The 4,059-nt window shown below is 37.7% G+C and overlaps 1 protein-coding gene across 1 annotated transcript in view; it reads right to left on the bottom strand.

Moving 5' to 3' along the window:
* Positions 1 to 1,669, bottom strand: part of LOC106458091 (protein LSM12 homolog) — a 16,345-nt gene extending 14,676 nt beyond the window's left edge. Inside the window, exon 1 of the mRNA XM_013917547.2 lies at positions 1,666 to 1,669. The gene's annotated coding sequence lies outside the window, so the exon portion shown is untranslated. The remainder of the gene's footprint in view (positions 1 to 1,665) is intronic.
* Between the last annotated feature and the right edge of the window lie 2,390 nt (positions 1,670 to 4,059).

Genomic DNA, 4,059 nt, shown 5'->3' with positions numbered 1-4,059 from the left:
ATAAGCCCGGCTTTATATAGAGACAGATAATTGAGTCATGCGAGCGGTAGTGACTGTAAGAAAAGTGCGTGAATCGTTGTGAATTATAGCGTGTGTTTAAGTTAAAGTGACTGTGGAAATTAAGTGTATTGCACAGTTGTATTGAGAAAGAATAAACTAGTTTTATTTAAGAAAGGACTTGTATCGCTAAAGTTTCCTCCGAAAGAAATTATACGGGAAATTAACAAACGACCAGAGACGTAACAGTATCCTTTTTTCAGTCTTGAGACTGCTTATGAAAGTTGGGGGTGGGCACCTGAGATACTGATGTGTCATCGGTGATTCTAAGGGCAGATTTACCCATTGATGCCCGTCTCCTCTCCAGGTAACCAGCCTTCACTTAGCAGTGAAAGACTAGAGAAAAGACAGCCAGTCAACACCATCTACCGCCAAACTTTTGGACTACTCTTTTACCAACGAATAGCGGTATTTAGTGTCATATTACAACACCCCTATGGCTGAAAGGGCGAGCAAGTTTGGTGATGGGTATTCCAACCAATTAAGCACCTTAACTACGAGCCCATTCCAGGTTGATATGTAACCATTACCTATATGAAAATAATTAACACGTGTTTACGACCTTGCAACATCAGATTGACACGTATCTGATTGACTTCATGCAGGAACTGCATGGAAATTTCGAAAAATTATCTGAATATACCTGAATAAAGATATATTGTATACCAATTATGGAAGGGTGAAATTAGAAGCCATTTCAGCTATGACAGGAAGAATCTTCCAAGAGAGGGAAAGTAAACTGGTTCCTCAGATGTGTGTTATGTTTGATTGCTCTAAACAACTAACCCATACTTACTGATTGAGAGATCTTATGCAAGAGTCTCCTAGGGAAAACAAAATAAAAAACATAAACAGACATCATGCCTTCTGGTGAAATGTAAAAAAAAAACTACATCAAGAAATTTTAATACAAATATTTGTGTGTTTTATAAATCCAGCTTAATATCAGAAGAATCCAGGAGAGTAATGAATTCAAAGGCGAGAAACAAATAAAAAAATTGTACAGGCTAATTTTCAACTATGGTGAATAGAAGTCATCACTGATGCCGTCAGAAGAAGCTGTGAAGCTTGCTTCATTATTTCTAATGGTTATAATCATTGGTCAGTCAATCAGACCCAACGCCAATCGGCTCATATGTCACTTGTTTGTATAACAGAGCGCATGAACCAGTCCATATAGGATACCAGATGTATTTGCACAGGGTCCTCAAAAGTGTTCTGTTTCAAGAGTAAATAAAACCAAAATTAAGAATAATAAATATTTTTGTTTCTTGCTTTTGAAGTTCATATGTCATGCTGTGTTGTAGCTTACAGAGTGCATAATTCTTGTCGTGATTCATGGCATGCGTACGTTTTACTGACGTCACGACAGTACAAACTGCACATGTTGTCTTTTTTAGCGTATACTGACTGACTGACAGACAACACCCTACTGGTTAAAACAGGTGGCCTTTGGCCCCCTTTCGGGAAAATCAGGAAGAATCAGCACAAAAAAATAGTTGATTAATGACAAATATCAATGCAGAAAAAAGTTGTCAGTGGTGTTAATTTATTTTGACGTTTTAGGCCTACGTCTTCCTTCGAGATACATCAAATTATCATTAAAACGAACTGTAGATAAAATTTAATAACAGTTGGAAATAAAAACACACTTACAGAAATTGAAATATGGGTAAAACAATAATGTATTAGAACGACTGGCTATAGAATTTTGTTTGATTTTGGTGAGTAAAGGACTATACGTCAAAACCAAACAGACTGATTACATTCCACCACTACATGAGGCCTACTTTATTATGTGGCTTCATTCTTGCAAGCAGCAATGGTGATCTGTAAACTCAGCTCAACTAGTCTACTGCAGCCATAGCAGTGAATCACAGAATAGATTAAATCTCTGCATCATCTTCATTGAAACTCACGTTTTGCAGAAAGAAAGAAATTAGCAACTGGCTATAACATTTTTGGAAAGGAAAATAAAAACTAAAGAAAAAAGGAACATTAACTTTTACATTATAAATATATATATAATTATAAGTTATAAATATTAAAATTAGTTATAAAAGCAGAGAAATACAATTTTTAGTGAAACCATAACCTTTCATATCTTTGCCTTGTATATTTAAGATCTTCCTGTAAGTTCTCAGTGAAATGTTTTCTTTTGTTTGAAGAGGAAGGCGTGGCTTTGTGGTTAGAGCATTGGGAGGCCAATAGTGTAGTATTTGGGATTCGATACATGGTGATGCTGAACATGTTTCACACTTTCAAGTGTAATCAGATCATAAACGTAACAGTCAGTCCCATTATTTGGTTTAAAGAACCCGACAAAGTAATTTTGGTGACGATTGTTGCTGGCTGGCTGCCTTTCTTCTGGTCCATAATTCAAAATAATAAAAATTATTATCATTTTATTGTGATGTAATATCTCATAGATTATCACTAATACATCATGCTTCACCAGTATAGAAAGTATTGTTGATCAGCGAGGTCACGTGATTAGTATCACGCCACCTATTTCTAGAAATATCCTGTTCCTTCAAGAATGCCCTAGCATTTACTAGATATGTGTTAGTCTTGTATATATAAGACGTTCACAACGTGATGGGACAACAGTGTGATGACTAATTGAATGTATGCAGACAAAATATTGTTGGCCACATGAATAATGGCGTTGTAATAGAGCGACTGTTGAAATTAAGTGTATCGTAAAGTTATATTCAGAAAGAATAAACCAGTTTTATTTAAGAAAGGACTTGTGTTGTTAAAGTTTCGTCAGAACGAACTTACGGAAAATTAACTAACGAACGGAGACGTAACAAATTGGTGTTAGAAAGTGGGATAAAAAAAAAGAAGAAAAAGAGAAGATGGAAACGAGGGGCGGAATATCAAACTACGGCTTAACAGATTTGATGACAGCAATACAACAACAGCAAAAGAAACAAGAAGAACGAGAAAGTAAACAAGAAAAGAGGCAACAGCAGTTGCAAGAAAACCTGCAACAGTGGCAGCTCGAACAGCAGAATAAACAAGAGAGATTACAGCAGTTGTTGGAGGAAAAAGAAAAGAAACAAGAAGAGAGACCACAGCAGTTGTTGGAGGAGAAAGAAAATAAACAAGAAGAGAAATTACGGCAGTTGTTAGAGGAGAAAAAAATAAACAAGAAGAAAAATTAGAGCAGTTGTTAGAGGAGAAAGAAAATAAACAAGAGGAACGAGAAAAGAAACAAGAAGAGAGACTACAGCAGTGGCAACTGGAACAAGAAGTACAAATGGAAAACATTAGTAAATTTAAAAGCGATTTAGGTACATTAAAGGATGATTTATTGTCTTTTACACAAGGAGGATACATTAGCCATCGACTTAACCAGCCCCAGACAATGACAAGCCCCTTCCAGAGCCCACAGCTAAACCCTAATGCAGACATCTTCAGTCCTGTTAGAAGTCACATCCCAGATATGAATGTCAGTAATAGGAGTGATCCAGTACGAAGGAAGCCACAGGAATACAATGGGAAAGCACTGTGGGAAGCGTATAGAGCACAATTTGAGCTACTGGCAGAGATGAACGGATGGACAGAGGAGCAGAAAGCAGTATATCTGGCAACGAGCTTGAAGGGACAACCACTGGAAATACTTGGACAGTTGTCAGCAGATGATAGGCACAACTATAGAGCACTGGTAGCGGCTCTAGAACTCAGGTACGGAACCCAAAATCAGTCAGAAGTCTACAGGGCTAGGTTTAGAACGAGAGTCCGTGCTAAAGGGGAGAGCCTGCAAGAGCTGGCACAGGACTTGGAAAGCATGGCACACAAGGCCTACCCAACTGCACCACCCGATTTCCTCAAGTTGTTGCTGAGGTATCAGTTCGTAGATGCCTTGGACAGTCCACAACTTAAGATACAAGTGAAGCAAGCACACCCCTCTACCATGCAGCATGCAATGGCCAGAGCTCTCGAATTTGAATCCTACATTAAGTCCAGCACAGAGTTACCGAGGTTGGTACAGTC

Source organism: Limulus polyphemus, unplaced genomic scaffold, assembly GCF_000517525.1.
Source record: "Limulus polyphemus unplaced genomic scaffold, Limulus_polyphemus-2.1.2 Scaffold415, whole genome shotgun sequence".
Lineage (NCBI taxonomy): Eukaryota > Metazoa > Arthropoda > Merostomata > Xiphosura > Limulidae > Limulus > Limulus polyphemus.
Note: the sequence above shows the minus strand (reverse complement) of the source record. Positions and strands in the feature narration are given on the sequence as shown.